At 46.6% G+C, this 27,975-nt stretch overlaps 1 long non-coding RNA gene across 1 annotated transcript; it reads right to left on the bottom strand.

Moving 5' to 3' along the window:
* Positions 1 to 13,317: 13,317 nt before the first annotated feature.
* Positions 13,318 to 16,895, bottom strand: LOC139082156 (uncharacterized). The gene is made up of 3 exons (XR_011537882.1): positions 16,708 to 16,895; positions 14,300 to 14,437; positions 13,318 to 13,565 (listed from the first exon to the last, which is right to left on the bottom strand). It is a non-coding gene; the product is annotated as an uncharacterized lncRNA (long non-coding RNA).
* Between the last annotated feature and the right edge of the window lie 11,080 nt (positions 16,896 to 27,975).

The following is a 27,975-nucleotide window of genomic DNA, read 5'->3' as shown; positions in this document are numbered from 1 at the left end:
AAATTTCCAACCCCTAGCTTAAAATAAGACGCTATGGAGACACTTCTGTCCTTTGTCCTCCCTTGGCACTCAGAAGTAACCACTATCCTGTTTTCAGAGGTTATCATGCATATGTATGTTTTTATATTTTTATTACATATGTAAACATTCATAAACAATATATAGCGTTATTATACATGATTTTAAACTAACCATAAGTGGAATCACACTGTATATATCCTTCTAAAATTTGCTTTCTTTTTTTTACTCAGCATTAAGAGGTTGAGATTTAACTAAAACTTGGCTGTAGTTAGTTCATTTAACTGACATATGACATCTATTCATTCGTTATGGGAATGTACACAATTTGACCATTTTCCCACTGATGAACATTTAGGTTGAGTTCCAATTTTTGCAATAATAATTAAGGCTGCTGTCAACTTTCTTACAAATTTTTTTTGCTTATATGTGTGTTACTTTTATATTTTTAATAATTTTAAGTATACCTACTTTAAAATATTTTATGAATTTCTGTTAACCGAAGTTCTTGATGTTTTAATCATCTTTTTGTTATTTATTGATTTATCTATCTACCCATTTATCTATCTAAACATTTGTATAGTACTTACTATATCTCAGATACTTATAAATATGGAATTATTTAATATTGTTTTGTCTGTCGGCTCTCTAGTGAATGTTGTTTTGTTTCCTCATGTGTTTTGTTATTTGGGATTGTGTGTTCGTCCAGCCTCGATCTGTGGAGAACTCCTATGGCGTGGGAAATGGAAGCGTTCCTCCATGGGAATTTTGTGTTTACTTCTGCCAGTATCCAAGGAGTCACACAGGCTTAGAACCACTTTGTCTATTAATTTTTCAGATTGGGATTCATGGAGAACATGAAAAGGATGGATGTGGATCCTAAGTAGGCATAAAGCACAAAATAGAGATTTTAATTTCTCAAGGGTAATATTTTTCACCCAGAGCCAAAGCATAGACATGCTTCTTTGTCTCTGTAGATTAATAGGTGGAATTTTTTGCAGAGAATCTTATCTCTACACATCAACCCTTCAAGCATCCTGGGTCATGTGGCTGTCCATTCCAATTTCCAGTCTCATTCAGGCCCAAGACTGCATCTTCTAGCCCTGAACTGGACTAAAAACTTAATTGCTGGACCTCACAACACACTCAACCCCTCCCTCCCCCTCCTCCTCCCCAGGCAGCCCAGCCGTGCCATGAGTCCACACCCTCTTCGTCTTCTGACAGTTTCATTTACGTTTCTAACACCTGGTGATTTTCCTTTGTTTCCTACGGGATCAATCATGCATTTTGTCTTTGATATTACAGTTTTGCTAGAGTTTCTGAGGACATATACATATATAGCTGCAGGTTTCTCAGTGATCTTAGTTTGCCATCAGGCTGCAATCAATTCTTTGGAAGGTTTTAAGCAGGGGAGAGATATAATTTGATTTATGTTTTCAAAAATCATTTTGATCAATTAGTAAAGGCTGCTCAGAGTGCTAGACTAAGAACAATAAGCCCCTGTCTGGGCCCAATGGTGAGAGTCATGATCCATCAGCTCCGTGACCAGGGCGAGGAAGCGGGGGCGCACCGTGCATGTCCTCACCGGGGCTGGTCTCTCATTTTTCACTTAGATAAACTGAGGCACAGAGAAGTTCAGTGACTTGCCCAAAATCACTCCACTGGGAGATATATTCCCAAGATCTTATACTATACTTCTTAATCCTTTTATTCTACAGATGGTTTCCTGTATTTTAACTCCATTATTGAAGATGTCACGATGTATATAGGCTAAAGTCAGGTTCTAATTAATTCTAAATATCCTGACCCCAGAGACCCCGCTCAGTGCTGATGACCAAAAGGTGAAGAAGAAATGGTCCCTGCCCTTAAGGGGTTCACACTCTAGGCAGCTTTAAATAACTACAACGCAGAATGAGGGCTACAGCCGCTGAATACCCATGGTGGTCTGGAAAAAACCAGAGACACAGCAGCCGAACCCGTTTGGGGCAGTCAGGAGGGTGACACTTAATCTCTGCAAAGTCTATTAGAGTTTGTTTGGTCGTGCGTCTAGTCCAGGAGTAGAACAAGAAAATGTGCTATTTTTAACTTCATATCCATTCACGTCATTCCATAAATATTTACTTAAATATTTGCTGAATTCTCTCCTCACATCAGGCTCCTCATGGCGAAAGCCAAGGGAGAATGACTGGGAGAAAAAGCCACCCTTGGGGGGTAGCGGAAGGACAACTCCTCCCAAGGCCGCAGGCACCAGGCAAAGCAAGGCTGGTGCAGGGAGAACAGAAGGTTCAGGAAACTTAGCTCACAGCCAGCTCAGACCCCCAGGGTTCTTGTGGCACTCCTCCTTCCCTATCGAAACATGATTTTTGGGAAAATACATATTGTTTTAGTCAAGTTGTCCAGAGAAACAGAACGAATAGGAGAGACAGAGATAACCAATGAGATATCGATGTAGATATAGACAGACATCTCACTGGTTATGTCCTCAGAGAATATACGCAGTACATATGTATACTCATAGACAGTCATCCGCCACTTAACATTGCGGACTCGTTCTGAGAAATGCGTCGTTAGGTGATTTAATCGTTGTGTGAACACCGTAGAGCACACTTACACAAACCCAGATGGGACCGCCTGCTACACACCCAGGCTACAGGTACATCTTATGGGACCACTGTCATATACGCAACCCATAGTTCACTGAAAAGTCATTATGCAGCACATGACTGTATATGAACATGGAAAGAGATTTACATGATTATGGGGGCTGAGAAGTCCTCAGATCTGTAATGGGCAAGCTGGAGACTCAGAAGAGCTGAGGGCGTAACTTCCAGTCTGAGTCTGAATCCAAAGACTGGAGGAGGCCAATGTCCCCGTTCAAAGACAGTCAGGCAGAGAGGGGCGAACTCTCCCTCACTCAGCCCATTGGTTCTGCTCAGGCCTCCAAGAGACTGAACGAGGCCCGCGCACACTGGGGAGGGCCACCTGCTTCACTCAGTCTTCGGATGCAAATGTCAGACTCAGCCAGAAACATCCCCACAGACACAGCCAGAAATAACGTTCAACCGAATACTGGGCGCCCCATGGCCCAGTCAAGTTGACACCTAAAACTGACCATCACACATGCACCTATCATTTATATCTCAATGTCAATTTAAATTGGAACATACAACCCTCTCAGAAGTAGCCAAAGTTTAAATTTTATGATAAATAAAATGTTTTTATATACCTAAGATATTTGTACATTCGGGAAAGTATGGATATCTGGGGAAGAACAGGAGAAAGGGCTTTATCACGACACTGTTCTACCTATTCCACCCGGACCAACCCGACATCTGGGCCAGGCAACGTCCGCTCGTTGCGTGGCAGATGTTTTGGACACCCCCCGTGCCCCCCGTCAGGACCCTCTCGGTCCCACCTCTACCTCCAGTCCCTGCTGCAGAGACTGGTTCCACCCAGATGGCGGCCATCTCTGCACAGGTGTAATCAGGGCTTCATCACACCCTGGGCCTGCACTGAGCACGTCTCAATTCCTGCTTGGGGCGCCCAGTCAAACCCACTCTGTGCTTAACCTCCATGACCTGGAAATGCAAGGGAGCCAGTCCCCAGGAGACCATCTTTGATCAGTGGGGACCTGGAGCCAATGCAGAAATGCTTTCCCCTTTGGTCCCATGGGCATAAGGCTCCTCAGAAAGTCCCAGCAGAAGCGAGCACCGGCTGTCCACAGTGGTAGGTGACTCAGCAGTCTCTCCTGTGTTGGCTCTCCCTCCACCCCTGGTCACTCCTCTGTCCTGTACGCCTGCTCCCCAAGATCACATTCCCCTATAAGCCACCCTAAAAGGCAAGCCTTTGTCTCAGGCTCTGATTTCTGGAGAACTCAGACTAAGACCATTGGGTTTTGTTATTTTATTTTGCCCTTAAAAATCCTTCTAATAAGCCCAAAGTCGCAGTTGTATTCAGTGACTAATCTAAAAATTCAACAGGAGTACCAAAATGTCACCATGACTTCTTTTAAGATGCAACCACTTCAAATTAATTCGTGAAAGAATCAGAACTGACCCGAGATAAACCTGCAGTTGCTCTGCAGAAACATCGAAGCCGCCTTCAAGCTATTTTCCAGTCTAATTTCTCAAGGTTTCTAATTGCAGATCTGTCTGGCAGCAAGACTGCCTGTGTCATTAATGTTTTGATTTATTTATGTTTTGTCCAAAACACAGAAAACCCAGTTCAGTGATATCATTCATCATGACTGCCAGAAGCCAGGATGAACCAAGTTACCCACACTACTCATATAAGGCTATGCTCAGCGGAGCGTCACCCGCCACCTCATGGAGGTGGGTCTGTGTTCATGGGCCAGAAATAAATAATAAATAAATAGCCAGAAAGAAGGCTACTCTGAGTTCTCAGCAACCCCCTCCATGGAGGCACTTAGCCAAGCCAGATGATAATGGCCATCGCGAAGGGTGAAGGTGTTTATGTTCATCCATGCCCCCTTTACTTAACGCAAGAGTGCAGGACCGACCCCCTGCATGTCGCTAGTACCCCAAATCTAGTTCACACACCTAGGGAGGATTCGCCATGTCACATCCAGCTTTTTCAAGGCACAGTTATGCTTGTGGACCTGAGTTTGGTCTGCACTATTTCAGATTCCTTGGAATCAAGAATCATGTTCTCGTGTAATTCTTCCGTGAAAGACCGCACAAAATAGTGAAAGATGGGCAGTCTAAAAAGTCTGCATTCCTGGGCGGGCCTGCCTGTAGTCAACTTGGCACCATCATCACTCCCTTCGAAGGCTGGAAGCTGTATTTTTCCAGAATCCCCTTTGCTATATGCTTCCACATAACTTTGCCAATGAAAGGAACACGTGTGGATCTTACAGTCTCAGGCACAGAGTTCTGACTGACACACCAACTTCTTGCTCAAAATTCTTAGAACTTCATACACACAGAGAGAGAGATGGGGAGCATCATATGAATAACATCATCTTGGGGTACTCAAAAATATTCTTACTAACAGTCAACAATTCCCCCAAGTGGCCCGTTTCTTTCGCTCAAAGTTGGTTTCCTCACTTTGAGACCTCCCACCAGAGCTTTTGACCCTCTTCCTACTTCAGGAGTCTCCGTATCAGAGTCCCAGGCCTCTTCCTATCAGCCCCAAAGGCCTGGCCACCGCTTCCTATAGGAGACATCCACATCCTTGTGCCAATACAATCTCTGACGGCTTGCCTGCCTAGCCCAGAATCCCTGAGGTAGGCATGCAGAGTAGAGCACACAATTTACAAGACACGACGCTGTCCTTGAGGAATTTCAGCCCTTTCAAAGTCACACAGCGAAACACGAGGCGTCCCCAGGTAAGGTGGGGGAGCCGATGTCACACCCATGGTCGAGGCGGCAGGGCTTTGACAGTTATGAGGAGGGAGGGCGGCTCTGGGCTGAGGCGACCGTGCTGGCATCTGAGAGAAGGAAGAGGGCTGCTTCAGGGCCTCTCCCCAGTGCCTTCCATTCGGGGCTGGTCCAAGAGAATTTCCTCAGTCAATATTTCCTGCAGACATGGAACGTGTCAAGTGCTCCTTACTGTGAAAATTCGGGAGCTCAGTGATTGTATCAGTTACAACCTGCTTCACCTGCTAGTAACAGAGACCAGAAAGTACGTGGCGTGTACAGGCTGACGAGGTGGGCAGCTTAGGGCAAAGTCGCCAGAGACCCAGGCTTCTGCAGACTTTCTTCTCCTTGGTCCTTTGTACGCGGTGCCCGTTCTCAAAGGTATCTCGTTGCCCCAGATGGCTGCTAGAACTCAACACCACGTCCGTGGTTCAGGGAAGAAGCAGAAAGAATAGTGAAGGGCATAAAGGCACGTGCTACCTGTACGTCTGCTTCTCAAGGGGATTCTTTGGAAGTCCCACCGAAAAGCCTCTGGTTGTATCTCACTGGCCACCCCTGGCTGCAAAGGACTCTGGAAAATGTGGTTATGTCGCTAGACACACTGTCACCTGAAAGAAAACCAAAGTTCTGCCATGAAGGAAGAAAGAGGAAGTGGAGAGTAGACAGGCAGCCAGGAGTCTCTGCCACATGGTGAAGAGCGTGGGTCTGGGCCACCAAGCAGCTGAGTGACTCTGGGAAGGTCACTTAGCCTCCCCGAGCCCAGCCCACCCATCCGGGAGACAGCAGGAACCGCAAGGCGGCCTCATGAGGTGGCTGTGGACGAGATGACACAAGCACTTGGCCGTCCTCGCAGCACTTGGTGGGCACCCACGGCAGGGGCGTCAGAGCCTTTCGCAGTCCAGACTCAACAAGTGACCTGAAGCAGCTTTACCTTCTCCTGTTCCTGCCTTCGCATACGCTCTCCTGAATCTCCCTTTTCTGTCCCTTACCCTCCTTGCCAGCTGGCCCCACAGCTTCCCGGTCACTTTTAGGGATGAAACAATCCAGTCTTGCTCAGTCCAACTCAACTCACTTCAAAACGTTAATCTCTATCCTAGGTAAGCCTCCTGCCGGGTGGCACAGGCTGCCAGTGCCCCGCCCTGGGCCCTCCTCCCTCCAGCACATACCAAGGGACCCCCTACAAGCACCCATGGCATCAGGACTTTGCTCCCACTGGTGAAGCCACCAGATGAGGGGGGAGGGCGGACACCCGGGAGCAGCGCCCAGTCGGTGACAGAGGGAGCTGCAGGATGGATACCCAGCTTGACCCTTAGTGGACAACTCAGAGGTGGGGCTGAGCCACGTGGCCCGCAGCAGTACCCCGCTAAGTAGGGCGCCTTTGACGGGCTCCCCTCCCGTGGCTGTCTCAGTCCCCGCCTTGTCACAGCGCTTCCCCGGCCACCTGCCAAGCGGGCTCCTCCGCGGGAGCGCGGCCCGGCGCTGGCACCGCCCTCGTGCTGCTCAGCCTGCAGGGGTGGCCAGAGCACGGGCCGGGGTAGCGCCGCTGGCCCGGCCGCACGCCCCTCTTCGCGCCAGCGCCTCGGGGGCTGAACAGGGAGAGGGGCCCCCTCTTCCCCTCACCGAGGCTGCGGAAACCCTTTGGGCCCCGTCAAAGCTCGCGGCGCCGGGCCCTGCGGCCCCCAGCGAACCGGAGAGGGCGCCGCGCCGGCCCCCAGGGGACACCCAGGACGCGCCGGCCCCCGGGGCCTCGGCGCTGCCCCTGCTCGGCTGCGCGCCCCCAGAGGGGCGGATCCCCGCCGGGCCGTCCGAGCTTCCCCTTCCCCTGGCAGCCCAGAAGGGCCCACAGGTCTTTCAGCTCAGACAGTGTCCCCCAGAGCGGGAGACGCTCGCCTCCTTTCTCTATAGGAGTCGGCCTGGTGCCCCTCGCTGGGTTGCAGGGTGACGTCCCCACGGAAGAGGGAAGAGAAAGTGAAGCGTCACCCCCAAGAGGCTGATGACTCACAGCTCCTGCAGATTCAGACCTCTCCCCTCGCACCAGGGAGGGGAGCGCCCGGTGAAAACGCCAGAGCATTTCTGCCCCCTAAGGAGGCCCTGGGGAATGGTCTGCTGGCCACTTCGCGGCCCTCGGGGCTCTGGGAGTTCTGAGTGCCCACCGTCTTGAGCCTGCGGCTCTCCCCAGAGCTCTGAGGTAACAGCATAAGCTCCAGCCGATGTCCCACAATTCCATCTGTTACTGTTATTGTGACTTTCACAGCCATATTGAGCATATTTAATTCCTCTTCCAGGCAGTCCTCCCAGCTTAGGCACTTGTGGAAACGTGGTCACTTCTTCTTACCTTAGTGGCTCCAACCTCTAACTTCCTGATAGTCCCCAGAGTCTCACTCAGCTTCCAAGCCTGAGATTCCCAACCCTGGCCAGCACTAGAAATTTCTGTAGTTCTGAGAAGTTGCTCAAGTGATGCCACCTTGGGGGTGGGAGGGTTTATATACTCGTATCTATATATGTAGATGATCTCTGGAATCTATAAGGGGAAAGGAAGTGGGTGGTTGGAGGGTAGAAGTATAAGATTTATGTTAATAATAATAGCTATCACATTTTCACTTACTATGCGCGAGGCACTTTACATGGAGTAATTGATTTAGTTATCATAACTCTCTGTGGTGGACATTATTATGATGCTTATGTTACAGATGAGGAAGCACTGTTTTAATTTTTTACCTTAAGCTCGCATTACCTACCTAAATAAATAGAGATGATGGATAAACGGACGGATGGACAGATTTCAGCTTCTCCAGGTGAGCCTATCTCACATCCCCAGTGGAAAGCCTCTGTCCTAAGGTTACCATTCCCGCCCCAATGAGTACCAAGACTTTCCAGAAGACCCCTGAGGGAGGAACAGGAGGTGAGAGAACCCCTTGCCATGAACTCTACCTACTGAACTCTACGAGACTCGGTGCTCATGAGGCCTGGACCAGCTGGTTAGACGTTATCGTCTCCCTCTCGATGAATCGTCTCACTGACAAATGGCCTGGGGTGAGGTCTGTGAGTCACTCTGGACAATGACTGAAGAGAAGATGGGCCACCAAGCAGGGCTGGAAGGTGGGAGGAGCTCATGTACATTGTACTGGGCCGTGGGCGTGGGGGGAGGAGCTCATGTACATTGTACTGGGCTGTGGGCGTGGGGGGAGGAGGCCCAGCTCCCGCCATAACTTGGATTCCTCATGGGAACGAGGAAAACACTTGTGCATCAGGTGACTTCACTCGATTACAGCTGAGAACAAATGAGATCATGTCTGTAAACTCCTTCAAGATCTTCACAGACAGTGAAACCCCCTCCAGTTCACCACTAATTCCAAGTTTGCAGGTGCTGCAAACTCTTTCCCTCAATCCGGCCTCCCAGCAGAGCCGCCCGCAGACCCAAATGCGGGAAGTCAGTAGATGGTTCCTTTTGCATGAAATCACTGTTACTTACCTGAGTTTAGTGGATACAGTAAGGCTCCACCTACTCCAAGGGCCACTGGGAACAGTCGTGTGACCTCCCGTCGATCAGTTGACATTTCTGGACTCCGGTGTCCATCTCCCTCTCTTTTCATCTGTCAGCTCTGCTTTCCTCTGTTTCGACCCAGCGCGGACCAAGCTCTTCCAACGAGGTGGCCAGGTGACTGCCTGAAGCCCCGGTCTGCATCCTAACCCTCGGCGCCCCTGTCACTTTAACAAACGTCCCTGGATGGCTTCTCAGTGGATGGCTTGGGTCATGCCCCCAAACCTGAGCCAACCCAGAAAAGGAATGGAAAGTCTCATTAGACCTAGTGAGCCAGTCATATGCCCAGCCCTCGAGCCCAGGCTGGGGGTCTGTCCCACTGAATCCAGGGGCTGGGGGCTGGGAAGAGTCACTGAGGAAATGCAGTGTGGACGCTGGGAAGATAACAGAAAAGGTGTCCAAAATGGAGCCTTCCCACTCCGTGATTCCACAGCCTCAGAGGGAGAGCAAATCCAGCTCATAAAGCCCGGGGCTGGCTGGCCCCAGGGGCTGTCACGGGCTATGTATAAAATCTTAAAGCGGTAGAAATGGAAGAAATGCTGAAGACCTTCTCACCCAAACTCTCATCTTACTGGTGAGGAAGCTGGGTCCCAGGGAGGCCACCCAGGAGCTGCAAGGACAGAGCTGGGTCCGATTCGCGTCCAGGGTCCTGACTCCAGGCCTGCAAGTACAGTGCTGGCAAAGCCCAAGGGAGGGGAGCATGCACCCTGCCCCTCCAACTTCCCCAGGAACAATTTTTTTAATTCTCTTAGAAACTGAGAGAGATTCAATATCCTGGTTGTGACGTTATACTATAGTTGTATAAAATGCTTATCATTGGGAGAAACTGGATAGAGTGTGCCCAGAATCTCTCTGTATTATTTCTTATGACTGCATGGGAATCTACAATTATCTCAATAAAAACTTCAATTAAAAAATTGTGAGGGGGGCCAATCCGGTGGCATAGTGGTTAAGTTCTTGCACTCCGCTTTGGCAGCCCAGGGTTTACCAGTTCGGATCCTGGGTGTGGAACTGCACCACTCATCAAGCCACGCTGAGATGGTGTCCCACATACAAAACAGAGGAAGATGGGCACAGATGTTACCTCAGCAACAATCTTTCTCACCGAAAAAAAAAAATACCATGAGAGGATTTTCAAAATGGCATGAAATCATATACCCAGTCAAGATGACACTGGCTGTGTTTGGCTCATCAAACCAACCTCTGAATCAAAGAGAGAAATATAGAGCAGTGATAGGAAAAGTGTTCAAATGTATCCGCGTGCATGTGTGGCATAGCCTCCCTCAGACACAAAGCAAGCGTCTCCCCGGATGAGATCAGAAGCGGAGTAGAAACACTCAACTCTAAGGAGATGGGGGCAGGGGGACTCTGTCGAAGCCAAGAGTCTGCTGCACTCTGGGACTAGGGGTCTGGGGTGGGCGGGGCGGCTGCGAACTCAGTCCTACAGAGTGCCTCATGTTCGGGCTGGCTCAGGCTTCTCTCCTCTGTGACGGGTCATAATTCTACACCCACGGCACTGGTACGGATACCAAAATGCTGACGGGTAGCTGGAGAAGCAGAGACGACCCGCGGTCACTGGTTGGAAACAGCACCTGTGACGTCCACGCAGGAGGAGAGGTCAAAGTGGCCGGAGAAAGAGCTGGCTCCAAACCGCCTCCCCTGGAGGGATGAACACAAGGGAGGGAAAAAGCACACACGCACACGCACACGCACACACACCTCATTTGCCTTCCCTCCCCTTCTTCTGCTTGTCCTTGGTGCTGGTTTCTGCTTTTCACTGAGCAGACAAAATTTAGTCTGTCCAAGACGGCCCGCCTTTCCGCCCCCAGAGGTTAAAGAAATGCCAGGTTGTTTTGCGGCCTGCTCCGGCACCTCTGTACCTGTCCCTCTGAGAGCTCCGTTAGGGAGAAGGATGTGGAAAGGTCCTCCGAGTTTTCAAACCGCTATTTTTCTCGAGAAGTTAATTGGCACGGCCCTCCTGCCCCATGTGCTCAAAGGCCCTGGAATATGCATGACAGAGGGAAGGGCGCAGGGAGCCATCCTCCAAAGCCTCTGGCATTCCTCCTTAGGAGCTCCATCTCTAAGAAGGCATTTCATTTGTATCGTGTGTCCCAAAGTCATTCGACATAAGGCACCCCTCCAAAGAACCAACACAGGAGTTTTTGTCCTCATCTGAAAAAATGAGCAAGTATAAGAACAGAGAAGTCAAGAACTTTCCCTGAGGTCACACAGCCAATCAGTCAAAGCTGGGGTTTCACCCCTGAGTCCTCTGCCCAGCGTGCTTTCCCCTAAACCTTAGGGCCCCCTTCTCACGCTCTGAGTAAAGAATATCAAAGAGAAAGCTACAGCCCATTTTGTTTAATTTCCAGCTACAATCAAGGAAATCTCAGCTGTGCGGTATGAAATAATTAGAGGATACGTTGGCTTCACACCACTTAGCATAGCTCCAGGATTCAAATAAATGTTATGTTAAAAAAGTTTCACAGGGGCCGGCTCGGTGGCCGAGTGGTTAAGTTCACACGCTCAGCTGCAGGGCCCAGGGTTTGGATCCTGGGCGCGGACATGGCACTGCTCGTCAGGCCACGTTGAGGCGGCGTCCCACATCCCACAACTAGAAGGACGTGCAACTAAGATATACAACTGTGTACGGGGTTGGTGGGGGGCGGTGGTTGGGGAGATAAAAGCAGGAAAAAAAAAAGTTTCACGGACTGTGAATTGGAAGTGACCTGGGACAGATAACCTACTGTCTTCATTTCTCAGATAGAAAAGCTGAGGCCCAGTGGGGAGAGGGATTGGCTCCAGCCAGGGGCAGGGTCCGGGGCTCAACCAGAGCATCAGCATTTACGGAGCCCCTGCCGTGCCCGGCGCTGAGTCAGCACATCGGTCGCCGGATCTAATCCCCTCACGGCCTCGTGCAGAGGGTGCCTCGTCCTGCCCCGTCCCACAGGCGAGGACACAGAGGCGGGAGCGGTCGGGAGCTTGCTCACGGCCGCACAGTGCGTGAGTGGCAGTGTCTAGAGTAGAGGCCAGGTCAGGCTGACTTCAAAGGCGACTCTCAAGACCACGCTAGGCCATCCTTGCTCCACCCCGTAGTCGTGCAACTCCCAGAAGTGTTTTGCATGAGACAGATTTTGTTTTGTGCCCTGCCTCAGACACTTCCTGCCCAGATAGCATTTGGCTACTTAACCTCTCTGAAATTCAGTTTCTTCATCTGGGAAACGGGCTTTATAACAGCACCTACAATGCCGGGTTATTGTAAGCACTGCGATAACCTACGTAAATCACCCAGCTCTTGGCCGTAGTGGGCACTTCAAGTTTATTCTCATGCGATAACCAGCCTCTGAAAGGACCACAGCGCTCCCCGCCTCCTGATGCTCACATCCTTGTGTATTGTCCTCCCAAACTCTACCAGAGTCAGTCTGTGTGACCAGGGGAAGAGAGCAGAGGAGAAGTGCCATTTCCAAGAATAGCTTATGAAAGACGGACTCCCCTCTTGGTCTCTCTGTCTGTCACAGCACTTGGGGATGCCAGCAGCCATGTCACGAATGGCTCTATGGAGAGGAGCACATGGCATGGAACTGAGGCCTCTGGCTAACAGCTAGCAACGACCTGAGGCCTCCAACAACACGTGCGTGAGCTTGGAAAGGGATCCGCCAGCCCCAGTTCAGCACTCAGCCCCAGCTAACAGCTTGACCCCAAACTCATGAGAAAGCCTCAGCCAGAACCGAGCAAATAAGCCCCTCCTGGACTCCTGACCCTCAGAAGCTGGGTGAAATAATAAGTGTTTGCTGACTTAAATTGCTAAGTTTGGGAGTTATTTGTTACAGAAATAGTCAACTAACACACCCTCACTTGATTTGGGGCGGGGGGAGGTGGTCTGCAGGGTTGTGACGATAGATCTTCTGGAGGCGCAGCCTGAGCCCACAGGTACTGCAGGCCTGGCCAGAGACCCACAACCGCCTGATTAAGGTTTGTCCCCCGCACCCCTCCACGTACATCTCCCCCTGGCCTGCTTCACTGCGTCTGCATTTAGAAGCTGCTTTCAATTATCTTGAAACAGAATCCCGATCCAAGCCGTCAAGCAACAAAAACAAAGGTGTTTGTTGTGGGGGAAATAAAAGCATTCTTTGTGTTTACACGTCAGTCCTGGAGAACAACGCGAAAGCATTTTGCAAGTTTTCTTGAATTTGGGCTTCTGTTTTGATTTTTTTTAAGTGCAAATCAGCATCCAAGCCCAAATCTTGGAGTGGCAGAGAGATTTAATTAGAGAGTGGGATGTTTTACATAAATTTGTTGCTTTCTGTTGTTTCCTTAAGGCTGACAGGATCACCTATCTGCTTAAAGTATAACCAAGTGGGGAAATGAGAAGAGACAAAAAGACCTAGTGTCAAAATTTAATTCCAAACCATCGAGAAGCCTGGGGGTAGCTGCTGAATCTGACCTTGAAGTGGAGGTTCTTCGTAGCCAAAGGTGACCGCGTATTAGCAGACTGCGCCGTCAGCTTTCGGCCTCTGATAGTCCTAGGGACATTCACAGACGTTCTGGTCCCCCTCCTTTTGGGCACAGGGTAGGCTTGCGTTTGCAATTCTCCCTCCTATTTAAAGTTGTGCAGGACCATGTGACTTGCTCTAGCTAATAAAATGTGAGCAGGATGACATGTGCCACTTTCAGGTGGAAACTTTTAGAGACAGTGCCCCATTCCCCTCCCTCTGCCACAGAGATCGTGAAAGCATCTGTTGAGATGTCACCACAGTCAGCCCAGCTCACTGCCCCCTGATGAGCAGAGCATCCCAGACAGCCCACACTGAACATATAATAGGAGCAATAAATACATTTTTGTTCAATTAAGCTACTGAGATTTGGTGGGAGTGGGGCTGAGGGGGAGTGTTTGTTACACACCATAAACCGGCGTACCTGACTAATACACAGACTTAGAAACTAATCCATGACTTGTGCAATCTTTATTCATCTAGTGAACATTTACCAAGCCATTGTTATATCCTGGAGGCAGCCTAGGACAGTATTAGGCCCCCAACACTTGTACAATAAATGCTTGTTGAATAAATAAATAATCCTAATAATTACTGTTATCAGCATAATGCTTGGGGTATGGTAAATAACATTTGCACTTCATTCTTCCAACAACCCTAGGAGACCAATGCTACCACTATGTTCGTTCTTACATATAAGAAACGCATGGTCTAAAGAGGTTAAGTCACTCACTGTAAATTACATAACCAATAAGTTGCACAGCTAGACTTCCAACCCAGGCTATATCTGAGTCTATGGTTTGTGCTCTTAACCATTATATCACGCTGTCTCTGAACAAGCGACTGAACAAATGAGAACGAAGATGAAGTACCTGTCTTGAAAGGTTCTACGGTATGGAGACTGATATTGCGCCGTTACAATTCCAAGTCATCGAGCCTGGTGCGCCTGGGAAGCTTTCTCCGGAGAAAGTGACCTTTGAGCTGGGTGTTATAGAATAAGTTCAGACAATCTAACAGACAAGGAGGAGAGGGCATTCTTGGCTAACAGAATAGCACATTCAAGGGCATGATGGGCAGTACCACCACCAGGAAATAGACCACATTACAGGAATGAGAAATCGTGCTTTGTCATTCCCTACACCCTGGAACTGATCTGAGAAAGTCCTCAGTTATGACAAAGTAGCCAGTAGTGAGGGGAGGGAAGGAGGCACCCTGCTGGTGGCGTGCCTTTCAAGGCCACCATCCATCTGTGAAGGTTTTCTGAGCCTCTCCACCAAATCTGCCACTGTGGGGGGCCTGGGGCTGTAGCAATGAGTAGCTGGACATTGCAGACCTGAGCTGTAGGCGTCAGAGGCCAGTGTGCATCAAAGATAAGCTGCACAACCCGGGCAAAGCTCAAGAAGTCCTAGCCAGATGAGTGAACTTTGGGAGGATTTTGAACATGTGGCCAAATCCCTGGGACAGACGTCCGCCCTTTTCTCAGCCAGCCTTTGTCCTGGTGGGCAGCCAACTGTGGTAAACTGTGTAACTGGACCTCGGAGTGTCCAAGAGAAGCTGGGTCAGCGGGTGCTTTCTCCAAAGACAAGCCCACTTCCCTTGTCTTTCCTGGCCTCGGGGTGCCTTTCTCACTATTGCACTAGCATGGGAAGTTTTCTAAAAATGCCAGCAGCGTACTATGGGAGCAACGGTGTTTGAGGGCTGGTGGAAAGGGCTTCAGAGGCTTGCAAGAGGATCAAGTTTCCCAGAAGCTTGTGTCTGCTTGGCTCTGCTTCAAAGGTCACTAAATTCCTGCTAGACTTAAGGAGAAAGATTCCTCAAAATCCTTTTCACTCAGGGTGTGCAAGGTGAGGATTAGATCCAACATCACAAGCTGTCTTCCCATCTACTGCTCTCTCTTTTCCAGGGGTTGAGCTGGCTCAAGGATGCTCTGCCTGGCTGCAGAGGGATGGGCTAGCTGGGCTTAAGATCTGCAGCAGCAGCACTGAAAGGTCAAAGTTTCAGACCTCCAACTGACTGGACTGACTCCTCAGAAACAGACTGATTTGCCAAAAGTCAGTTAGTCAAAAGCTAACTTGCAAAACAATCAATCTTCCAAGACTAATAAATAGAAAGAAAAATTTACCAAGTTAGGATTTTTTTTCTAGATGCCCCTGCTTCTCAACCTGCGCCTGCCCTTCAAATATTTGCCTTAAAAATCTTATCAAAATGATCAGTCAACAAATTGGACACTCAATGAACTGGGCATTTGATGAATTAATTCTCAGTTAACTGATTTTTGGCAAATTGACCTATAATGGCTCCTTCACCTAGTGAATACAGAGGTTTCTGAACAGCTCCTCCCTCCCCAATCAGCGTTTGAGAGCACCTGTCAGAAGTTTCTATAATCTTGACCCACCTAGCCAGAAGCTCTTTGTGACAGAATATGGGAGAGTTGCCGCTGTCCTCCTCGGGGATGCGGCGTCCCTCCCCAGGTGGGCAGGAGGCTTTAGTGCTAAAACTTGCCTGCTATTTGTTTACTTAAATTTGGACACTTTCTCTGACCTCGCTGGAAAGTCATTATGAAAGAGCAGGCTCTCGGCGGGTACATACATTACAAGTGACACACTTTAAAAACACCTCGTGTAAGTCAGATATTGCCATAAAATGGAAATTGCAGCCACAAATTGCATACTTATTACAACAGTGTCTGATATATGAGGCGGCGTTAACACTGTATAACAGGTAGCTGAGAAGTAGAAAGTTACATGTGGAGCATAAAAGATCATTATTTTTCAATCCACAATAATACAATCTCTCATTTTTGACACCACAGAATCCTACATCAAAGCTGGAAAGACTCTTAGGGTCTTAACCCAAGCCCTTCCTTTTACAGGGGAGAAGGCTGAGGCCTGCGAGAGCATGAGACCTGCCCGAGGTCGCTTAGAGAGAGCCTAGCAGAGCCACTGTCTTGACGTCAACCCGCCAGGAGGAGGTTCGTGGCTCTGTCCACTTTCTTTCCTGAGTCTGTGAAGCCGGGAAACCTACTTGAGTCTCCTCTACAACAGGGTCCGGGGTCAGTCCGGAGGAGACAGGCAGGGGACACATGGCTTAAGCCTTGCCTCTGTGACCTTGGGCAAGTCATTTAATCTCACTGAATTTCCGTTTCTTAGTCTGCAAGATAAAGCTGATTTTCCCCACCTATCTCACAAAGGCGTCATGGAGAATTAAATGAGACATTCTAGGTAAGACAACTGAATGAGGCATTTGACCTAGCAAGAGCCAAATTCATGCCATTTTGTACCAGGATCTACGAAAGGGCCGACTTTGCAGACGGACGGGGAGCACTGTGGCACTTCAGGGTCAAACCGACGGGGCTGTTGTACTCAAAGGTCATATCCTCCAGCCATTTCTCCAGATGTGTCTCTGCAGAACCTTGTAGACCTGCCCCTCCTGGGCACTCACGGTGACGTGATCACTCTGCCCCCTGACTTAGACTCACTTCCAATTCCAGAAGATTTCTGATTCCAGAATTTGGAATTCTAAGGCAATTCAGTGATCCATTCACATACCTCTGAAACTCTGCCACCACTAACCCCATCCCCCAGAACGTAAGCTGCCTGAGGGCTGGGATGTTTTGGTCCTTCATTCCACAGGTGTTTATGGACAGCCTACTTTATGCCTAGTTCATGAACCAGGCACTGCTGATGCCATAACGCCCAAGGGACAAAACAAACTCCTGCTTTCGTGAGTTGAGACATGCAATTAAGTAGGGAAAAAAAGTAGAAAAGAAAACCAAGAAAATGTCAGAGAGTGATAGATACCATGAAAGAAATGTAGGTGGTTGATGTATCGACAGGGAGGCGGTGCGTGACCAGGGTGGCGTTCAGCCGGTATGCACAGATGCAGCTGTCCCAGTTGTGCATGGCCAGCATCCTTTTTGGATTAACCAGTGATTGTGCTATCCCTGTGGTTAGAAATATTTAACGCCACTGCTGGGCTGTGGTACATCATTAGATACAACAGAAGGCATCTTCGAGAGCACAGTATTGAACCAGATCTGAACAGTGAGAAGTTGGCCGTGGGTAGATATCAGGGAATTGCTCCAGGAGACAGGACCAGCACGTGCAAAAGGCCTGGAAGAATCTTGGAGTAAGAGAAAGCCAGAAAGAAGGCAGCCAGGTGACGAGAGCACAGAAATTACCAAGGTTGGCAAGGTGGGCAGGAGCCATGGACAGAATTTGGGGGGTATGCTAAGTGTGGGGAGGAGACAGAGAGTTTTAAGCAGGGGAGTGAGAGGATTCAGGTTTCATCTTTAAAAGAGCACCCTGGCTGCTTTTACAGAGAGGCAAGAGTATATCCTCAGTGCCTAGGATCGAGTCTACCCCACAGCAGGTTTTGAATTGTCATTACCATCATCATCATTAAAGAGTGAACATGCCTGTACCTTCTCAGGTGCTGAATGAAGCCATTCCCAATCTGAGCTCAGCTTTTTTTTGGATCCTCTCTCTATGACCGCTACTGAGCAAAAGTGAAATGTTCTCACACACTTAGGTGCTGCTGGTGCTAGAGGTGTTACAACAAGCCCCAGTGTAGATGGTGGTCCCTGGGGACTCACACACCAGGGGTCCTTGTGGAGCACCTCGTGCTGCTTCCAGGCAGAAATGGGCATGTCACACTTTTCTCATGCACAAACCTTAGCTCACAGAGGCCCATGCTGAGGAGCTCTCTAATGGGAAAATTGAACTGTCATTCAAGAAAAGTCCTGTTTGGGATTACATTAGCACCTCTGATTTTGCAGTCTGGAGTTTGTATGTGATTTTCTCATTTTGGTGATTGTACTGTTGCTTGTCAAAGGTGTTTGTCATTGTTTCTGTGAAGTAACTTCTCTTCTCCCTCAGGCCCCCCTTCCCCATCCCTTCCAACATTCCAGAGAGAAGGTCTTTGCCATCTTGCTGGGTCAGTGGAAAGCTCTCTGGGGAGGCAGGGTGTGCACAGGTGTCCTCACTGAGGTCTTCAGAAAGGGCTGGCACCATCTGTGGTGACACTTTTGAATGCCCAACCAACACCCCTTCCCCTCTTTTCCTTCCTACCAGAACCCAGATTTGGTCCAGGTGTGCATGCAGCCAAGTACTTCACAGGAAACTCACCCCACCTCCAGCTCTGAGAGTGAGCCTGGTTGCTTCGAAAGTAATCCCAAACTCCCTGCAATGGTTTGCTCAAGAATGCCATGCGACCAAATGTGAGCCAACGAAAGAAAAGGAGAAGCTTGGGAGAGAACTTTGTTTCCTTATTCAACAAATATTTATTGAGTATCTATTGTGTTCCAGGCACTGCTCTAGGGGCTGGGAATACAGAACTTGCGAAGTTAAAAAAAAAAAAAAAAAGGAAGGAAGAAATCACTGCTTTTGCGAGAAGAGACAGACAACAAACAAAATAAGTCATTATACGTACATACAAAATACTTGGCAGCAGTCAGTGAAACAAGGGAAAGTAGAACAGGGAAGAGAAAGGGAAAGCCCAGGGGCTGTGTTTTTAAATCATGTTCTCAGGGAAGGCCACTTGAAGGAGGTGAGGGGTGATTCCTAACGATGTCTTCAGGGAGAGCGCTGCAGGCACAGGGTCCTGAGGTGGAAATGGGCTTGGCGTGTTTGAGGAGCAGCAAGGAAGCCAGGGTGGCTGGAGTAGACCGGACACACGGGATGAGAGCAGCAGAGGAAGGCAAAGAAGTGACACCGGGCCAGGCCCCATGGGCTCTGCAGTCTGGGAAGGGCTCTGGCTGTCACAGGCTGTGATGGGACATGGAGTCTCCGAACAGACGGGGTCACGGTTTCACTCACGCTGCAGCAGGTGTGCTTTGGTTGCTGTTTGGGGAACAGACTGAGAGAAAGCAAGGACAAGAGCTGAAAGAGTCCCTCCTCCGTCTTCTGGAAGAGCTTCCAGAAGCTCCTTCTCTTGTCCTTTGATGTTATCACGTGTGGACGTGAGAGGAACTGCTCAGGCTCTCCAGACCCACCCGATATGAAGCCGCTCCGGGGAGAAGGTGGAACCAAGAGAAGTGCAGGGAAACACAGACAGAACTAGAGAATTCGGGCAACTGTGAAGCCCAGCTGGCACCTGAACTTCCAGTTCCGTGAGTCAGTAAACATCCTCACTGTTTAAAGCAAAGAGAGTTCTGTTTCTGTTTCTTTCACCCAAAATCTTTCTAACTGATTCATCATGCAACTTCACTATCCATCAATCACCATTTGCTCCCACCATGCAAGGTGTGGTTTCCCAGGCGATCTTTACTTAGTCGTGTGTAAGGTCTCAATTCAGGAAATGGTGTCACTTTTTTCTCTGTGAGTTATCTGTGTGTGTCCTTGCATAGAATCCTCCAACTTTAGAGTCCGCAAGCTGTCAGACTCATCATCTGTTGCTCAGTATTTGTGTATTAATTCACTCAACATTTATTGAGTCCTGTACTGGGCTCACACTGTCCTGGATGAGCAAGATCAACTCCAGCTCTCAAGGAGCGAGCAGTGTGCACGAGAGACAGAGATGTGCTGGTTACAAGACGTTGTACCAAGTGTCAAAAAGGGCTTTCTTGGGGCCGGCCCCATGGCCTAATGGTTAAGTTCAGTGCACTCCACTTCAGCGGCCCGGGTTTCATTCCTGGGCATGGACCTACACCACTCATCGATGGCCATGCTGTGGCAGCAACCCACATACAAAATAGAAAAAGACTGGCCACAGAGGTTAGCTCAGGTTGAATCTTCCTCAGCAAAAATAAGAAAGGGAGGAGGGGTTTCTTTAATGCAGCCTATGCATTAGCAAATACTTGACCCTCTCTGGGCCTCAGTTTGACCTTCTGTAAAATTACCCTTTCCAACTCTGAAAGCCCATGTGTCTGTGATTGATTGTAGCTTTCCTTTGGTGTCAGTCTTTGGAGTTAGCTTTCTGTAACAGACGAAGAACCAGAGGTCATGAAGACCTCTCCGTAGTTTTTCAAAACCAGAGTAAAAACCACAGTGACATGTCTCGTGACTAAGTAGGTTTAGCAATACCGTGAGACATATTTGGAAGTCACATACTTCCAAATATGTCCAATAAAAATTTTTCATTTTTAGTAATAAATGTAGTGATCCCATAACAAAGATATTAGTCATCAAGCTCCAGTATCAACCTCCAATTTCCAATTTCTCTACATTTCTCCCTTCTTAACCTCCTGCTTTAAGTGATACAGCACTATGGCTGAGTCCAACTAGTCTGGAGTCATACTGTTTGTTTAGTGTCCTCATTCTTTTTCACTCCTATAAATCAGCCAATTAATCATTCTGACTCCCCCCAACTTCCTTAAAATTCTTCCTTCGTTCCAGTGAGACTATATTTGGGTGGTTTCCCTATATGTCTGGAAGATAGCATTTCTAAGTCACCTTGGATGATTCCCCTTTATCTTTCCTCAATTATCTGGGAATGTCCCCAGGTCCTGTCCTTGGCCTCTTCTCCCTCTAAACTCACCCTTCTTGAACATCTTCCATCTTGTGACTAAGTCCTAGACCTGTGTTCTTATGTGCACCCCTTTCATCTGTGCATCAACACATGTTTCACACATCTCCTCTCCCTCCTTCCTCTCCTTCACTTTATCAGTTAGGATTCATCTAGAAATATAAAAACTATTCTAGGTATTTCAAACAGAGATAATTTAATATGAAGAATTAGTTACTCAAGTGATGGAAGAGCCAAGAAATCAAACAGGGGACACCGAGGCAACCCAGAGACTAACTGCAGCCGGAAGATGCTACCACCCACAGGGCTGGAGGAATGGTGTCACCAGAGCCTAGAAGCTGGAGCTGTCCAGAAGGCCATACAGTCATGGCGGGAGCTGCCTGTTGGAGCTAAGTCTACAAAAAGAGAGGTTATCACTGCAACTGGAATCAGGGATGAGATGTAGACTGCCAGACATGCTACTAGAAACAGAGAGAGGAGGAGGAAAACTCTCCCTTCTCCTGTCCTCCTGCTCTCCAATCTTCCATCAATGTCTCCCTGAACTGGAAGTCAAAGTAGACCAGGAAATGTAGCTCTCTGTGACACAGAGCAGAACAGAAGAACAGGCAAATAGCCAGAAAAGCTTCACCTCTCAATGTCAACATTTAGTCAAGTGGCTTCATTCCTCAGTTCCCCAAATTAAGAAGCTAAGGGCTATGCCCAACCTTTTCCACCTGCTGCTTCTTCCCTCCACTATAGTATGTCTACAAGTCCTGTTATTTATTCTCTGAAATAAATTCCTGTTGACTACTCCTTCACCAGTTGTGCAGTCACCACTCCAGAGCAGGCCTCCATCTTCTCAGACCTGGTCTTCCTGTTTTCAATGCTTCCTTTCTTCCGGCCCACCTACTGGTTCCGTATCCTCAGTGGAAAGAGGGAGCCTCTGTCCCAGCAGTTCTAACAAATCTCAGCTTTCTCTTTGGCCTGAACTTAGTCACATGCTCCTCTCTGAACCAATCACAGCGACCAGGGGTTTCAGTGTTTCTGATTGACTGCACTTCTTTCACATGCCCATCCTTGAAATCAGCCCCAACCAAATCTCATGGCCAGAAAGTGAGTAAGGGAGAGTACCCCTGTGGAAACCAGGGTTCTATTATAGAAAGTAGAGGAAATAAATGCAGGAGAGCCAGGGGGAACCATAGTCTGCTATGAATTCCTTTTAATATGTCTCGCCTACAAAATAAACCAGTGAATCTCTATTTCTTAGCCTGGTTTAAATGCAAGGGAAAAAGTAAAGAGTGCGCCACCATTTTTCAAAGAAAAAAGAATGGGAAGGTCATGCTCCTTGTATCTTGCGTTGTATCTAATATCTGTGGAAGGATATCTGAGAGCCAAATAATAGGGGCCACCTCCCAGAGAGAACAAGAGAACTGGTAGATCAAAATGGGAAAGAAACTGACTTTTCACTGTATCTCCCTGTTTTGTGCCATTTGAACTTTGCTCCATGTTACTTTTACAAATAAATAAATGAATTTTTTAAACATTAAACAAAACACTGCTAAATAACACATGCATCAAAGAAGAAATCTCAAGAGAAGTTTTTTAATATTTTGAACTAAATGAAGATCAAAATACAGCTTATCAAAATTTGTAGGATGCAGAGAAAACAGTGCTTAGAGAGCAATTTATAGCATTGAATGCTTATATTAGAAAAGAAGAATGATCTAAAATCAATAATCTGAACTTCCACTTTAGGACACTAGAAAGAGAAGAGCAAATTAAATTCAAAGTAAGCAAAAGAAAAGAAACAATAGGGGCCGGCCCTGTGGCCGAGTGGTTAAGTTCACTCACTCCACTTCTGCAGCCCAGGGTTTCATTGGTTCAGATCCTGGGAGTGGACATGGCACCACTCATCAGGCCATGCTGAGGCAATGTCCCACATAGCACAACCAGAGGCACTCACAACTAGAATACATAACTATGTAATAGGGGGCTTTGGGGAGAAAAAAGAAGAAAAAGAAGTTGGGCAACAGTTGTCAGCTCAGGTGCCAATCTTTAAAAAGAAAAAAAGATTTCTTTAAAAAAAAAGAAACAATAAAAATTAGAGCACAAATCAATGAAATTAAAAACAGGAAATCAATAGAGAAAATCAACAAAATGAAAAGTTGGTTCTTTGAAAAGACCAATAAAATCAATAAGCCTAGCCAGGCAAACTAATCAAAAACGAGAAAATATACAACTTAATAATATCAGGAATGAATGAGGGGACATCACTACAGATCCTGTGGACATTAAAGGGTAATAAAGGAATACTATGAATGACTCTATGTCCACAAATTTGATAAGCTAGATGCAATGGACCAATTTCTCAAAAGACACAATTTGCCAAAATTCACACAAGAAGAAATAGAAAATCTGAATAGGCCTGTATCTATTATAGAATTGGAATCAATAATGAATAACCTCCAATAAAATTAATAAACAGAAAATGCCAGGTCCCGACGGGTTCACTTGTGAACTCTTTCAAACATTTAGAAAGGGATTACACTAATTGTCTACAATCTCTTCCAGAAGATGGAAGCCAAGGGAATGCTTCCTGATTCATTCTATGAGGATAGCATAATCTAATACCAAAACCAGACAAAGACCTTATAAGAAAATAAAACTACAGACCAACGTCTCTGATGAACATACACATAAAAATCCTCAATGAAATGTTAGCAAATTGAACCCAACAACATGTAAAAAGAATTATACAACATGACCAAGTGAGATTTATCCCACATATACAAGAATGGCTCAATGTCAGAAATCAATTAATGTAATCCATTACGTCAATAGGCCAAAAAGAAAAATCACATGATCATATCAATAGATGCAGAAAAAGCATTTGACAAAATTTAACACTCATTCATGGTAAAAATTCTCAGAAAACTAGGAATAAAGGGGAACTTCCTCAACTTGATAAAGAACATCTACAAAAAACCTACAGCCAGCATCCTACTTTATGGTGAGAAATTCGAAGCTTTCTCACTAATATGAAGAACAAAGCAAGGACGTTTCCTATCATGACTGCTTTTCAACATTACACTGGAAGCCCTAGCTAATGCAATAAGACAAGAAAAGGAATAAAAGGTATGCAGATTGGGAAGGAAGAAATAAAACTGTCTTTGTTCGTGGATGACATAATCATCCGTGTATATAATCCAAAAGAATCAACAAGAAAACTGTTGGAACTAATAAGTGGTTATCAAAGTTGCAGGACACACAACTAACATTAAAAGTCAGTCGCTTTCATATATACTAGCAATGAACAAGGGGAACTTGAAATCAAAAACAAGTTTCCATTTACATTAGACCCCCAAAAATTAAATACTTAGGTATAAATCTAACAAAATATGTACAAGATCTATATGAGGAAAATTACAAAACTCTGATGAATGAAATCAAAAAAAGAACTAAATAAATTGAGAGATATTTCATGTTCATGGATAGAAAGACTCAATATTGTCAAGATGTCAGTTCTTCCAATTTGATCTACATATTCAATGCAGCCCCAATCAAAGCCCAGCAAGTTCTTTTGTGAATACTGACAAACGGATACTAAAGTGTATATGGAGAGGCAGATAAATGCTGAAGGAGAAGAACAAAGTTGAATGACTGACACTACATGATTTCTAGACTTACTATAAAGCTATAGCAATCAAGATAGTGTAGTATTGGTGAAAGAACAGACAAATAAATCAAGGGAACAGAACTGAGATCACAGAAATAGACCCACATAAATACAGTTAGCTGATCTTTGACAAAGGAGCAAAGGCAATACAATGGAGAAAAGATAGTCTTTTCAACAAATGGTGCTAGAACAACTGGATATCCACATACAGCAAAATGAATGTAGACACAGACCTTAGACTATTCACAAAAAATTGACTCAAAATGGGTCATAGATCTAAATGTAAAATGAAAACTTCCAGAAGATAACATAAGAAAAAACATAGATGACCTTGAATATGACAATGACACTTGAGGTACAACACTAAAGGCAAGAGCCATGAAAGACACAATTGACAAGCCAGGCTTCATTAAAATTAAAAACTTCTGCTTGGTGAAAGATAAGTCAAGAGAATGAAAGAAGACAAGCCACAGTCTGGGAGAACATATCTGCAAAAGACACATCTGATAAAGGACTGTTAATCCAAATACAAAGAACTCTTAAAACTCAATAATAAGAAAATGAACAGCCCAATTTAAAAATGGGCCAAAGACCTTAACAGACATCTCACCAAAGAAGATATACAGATGGAAAGTAAGCATATGAAGAGACATCCAACATCACATGTCATTAGGGAATTGAAAATTTTAAAAACAATGAGAGGGCCTGCCCTGTGGCTGAGTGGTCAAGTTCACACGCTCTGCTTTAGTGGCCAAGGGTTTCGCTGGTTCAGATCCTGGGTGCAGACATGGCACCGCTCATCAGACCACGCTGAGGTGGCGTCCCACATGCCACAACTAGAAGGACCCACAACTAAAATATACAACTATATACTGGGGGGATTTGAGGAGGAAAAGCACAAAAAAAAAGGATTGGCAACAGTTGATAGCTCAGGTGCCAATCTTTAAAAAAAGAAAAATTGGTAGCCAACAACTTTAGAAAAAAAAAAAACGACATACCACTACACACCTATTAGAACAGTCAAAATCCAGAACCCTGACAACACCACAGGCTGGTGGGCATGTGGAGCAACAGCAAGGCTCAGTCACTGCTGGTGGGAATGCAGAACGGCACAGCCACTTTGGAAGGCAGTTTGACAGTTTCTTACAAAACTAAACATACTCTTACCAAAATATCCAGCAATCACATCCTCGGCATTTGCCCAAAGGAGTTGAAAACATTTCCACACGAAAATCTGCACATGGAAGTTCATAGCAGCTTTATTCATAATTGCCAAAACTTGGAAGCAACCAAGATGTCCTTCAGGAGGTGAGTGGATAAATAAACTGTGGTCCATCCAGACAACGAAATATCATTCAGCGCTAAAATTGAAGTGAGCTGTCAAGCCCCAAAAAGACATGGAGGAGACTTAAACGCGTATTCCTAAGTGAAAGAAGCCAATCTGAAAAGGCTACGCACTGTGTGATTCCAGCTACATGACATCCTGGAAAGGGCAAAACTATAGAGTGACTGAAAGGACCAGGGGTTGCCAAGGCTTAGGGGGAAGGGAGGGAGAGATGAAGAGGGAGAGCACAGAAGCTTTTCAGAGCAGAAAAGCTCTTCTGTACAATACCATAATGGTGGATGCATGTCGTTATACATTTGTCCAAACCCACAGAATGTACGGCGTCAATAACGAACCCTAATGTAAACTACGGCCTTTGGGCGACAATGATGTGCCAATGGAGCTGCATCATTTGTAACAAACGTGCCCTCTGGTGAAGGATGGAGATGGCAGGAGAGGCTGTGCGCATGGAGGCACAGGAGGTATATGGAAACTCTCAGTATTTTGCACCCAGTTTTGCTGTGAACTTAAAACTGCTCTAAAAAATAAAGCTCATTAATTGAAAAAAAGTAATAGGGGCACAAAGAGAACGTTGTCAGCAAGGGTTGGGACCCTGAATGATGCTCCGTACTATGACCCCCACCCACTCAGACCCTTGTACAGAGGCCCAGGCCCAAGGAGGTCAGTCTGCTTTGGCCCAAGATGCAACGACTGAGCAGACTGGTTCCTCGCACAGAACCAGGCACTTTGTTCTGATTGCCGCTCTTATAGCACACTTCCAGGCTAGCTTGCTTGTGTCTAAGTCCATAAAACACCAGCTTTAAGATAATGGGGCTACTTTAGGGAAATATAACAACTCCTTAAAAATGAGGCAGTTTGTCAGAGACAATCTTAATGGAAGGAATTTTTTAAAAATAATAATTAACTTCAGTTCCCCAAAGCATCAGAGTTTATCCGGAAACAGAGTCTCCATCTTGTCTTGCACAAAACATAAAAACTCGCTAAAAGAATCTCATGCCATTCAATCACCATCCTCCTCCTCCTCCTCATCATCATCATCTCTAACATTTTGGAGCACTTATTACATGCCAGGTGCCGTACCAACCAATACATTCGCATGTATTATCTCATTTAACCCTCATACTAGCTCTATGATGTAGCTACTACTATTCTAAGAAACTTGCATAAAGTCACACACTTTGTGGGAAAGTGATGAAGCTAGGATTAGAACCCAATCAATCCAATTCCAGAACCAAGCTTCTTAACTATGGAGTCCTACTGCCTTTAAATAAGTAAGGGGAGGTCTACGGTTTGTGAGCCCAGGTCAGACTGAGAGCGACAATGTCTGCCTCCTCAGGACCTGAGGAAGGTTCTGCTGGAAGCTCCTCTGGGGCCCTTCAGTCTGAGCATCCCTTTGCATTTCAAAAAAAGTTTCAGAATATCTGGGAATAGGTTGAATCACTGACATGACCTCGAACTTATTGCTGCCTGTTAGAGGTGAAAGACCTGTCTGTGTCAGCTAAACAGAGAGAAGATGGAAGGCTTATCTGTTTATTTTGATAAATGTAAATGAATTCTATTACTTGTCAAAATGTTATCAAGACCCCAATGAAATGAGCTGTTTTTTCCCCCTTATCAGGGTGAAGCGAGTGAAGGGGGAGAGAAATGAATGCTCAAGACAGATTGCTTTGATTTGAAATGAAAACAAACAACTTTAGAAGAAAAAAAAGGCTTTCATTATTTTGGAGACCTTGGCATTCTTGCAGATACATTCATGAATTAATCATTAAAATCCTGAAATGTGGAATAAATCATGTGGTTTTCAATGCCAGTCCACAATAAAAGAGGCCTCAAACAGTTATTAAGACACAGCACTCTAAGCTGCTACTGCCTAGGATGACTTTTCTCTAGAAATAAAGTGAATGAGGTGAGTGTGTGTTTGCACATGTGTCTAAGGCAGCCCCGGGGTCCCAGGCCGGAACTGTGTGCAAGCCAGCTCCAACCGTGTGTCACCATATATTAGCGCTATTTAATATCTGCTAATGGAGTGGCTCTGTCTGCCGTCGACAGCAAGATCAAAAGAGGGCCATGCAGCTTTTAAATTA

The sequence above is a fragment of the Equus przewalskii genome, chromosome 3, assembly GCF_037783145.1.
Source record: "Equus przewalskii isolate Varuska chromosome 3, EquPr2, whole genome shotgun sequence".
NCBI lineage: Eukaryota > Metazoa > Chordata > Mammalia > Perissodactyla > Equidae > Equus > Equus przewalskii.
The sequence above is the reverse complement of the archived record's forward strand: the minus strand, read 5'-3'. Positions and strand labels throughout refer to the sequence as shown.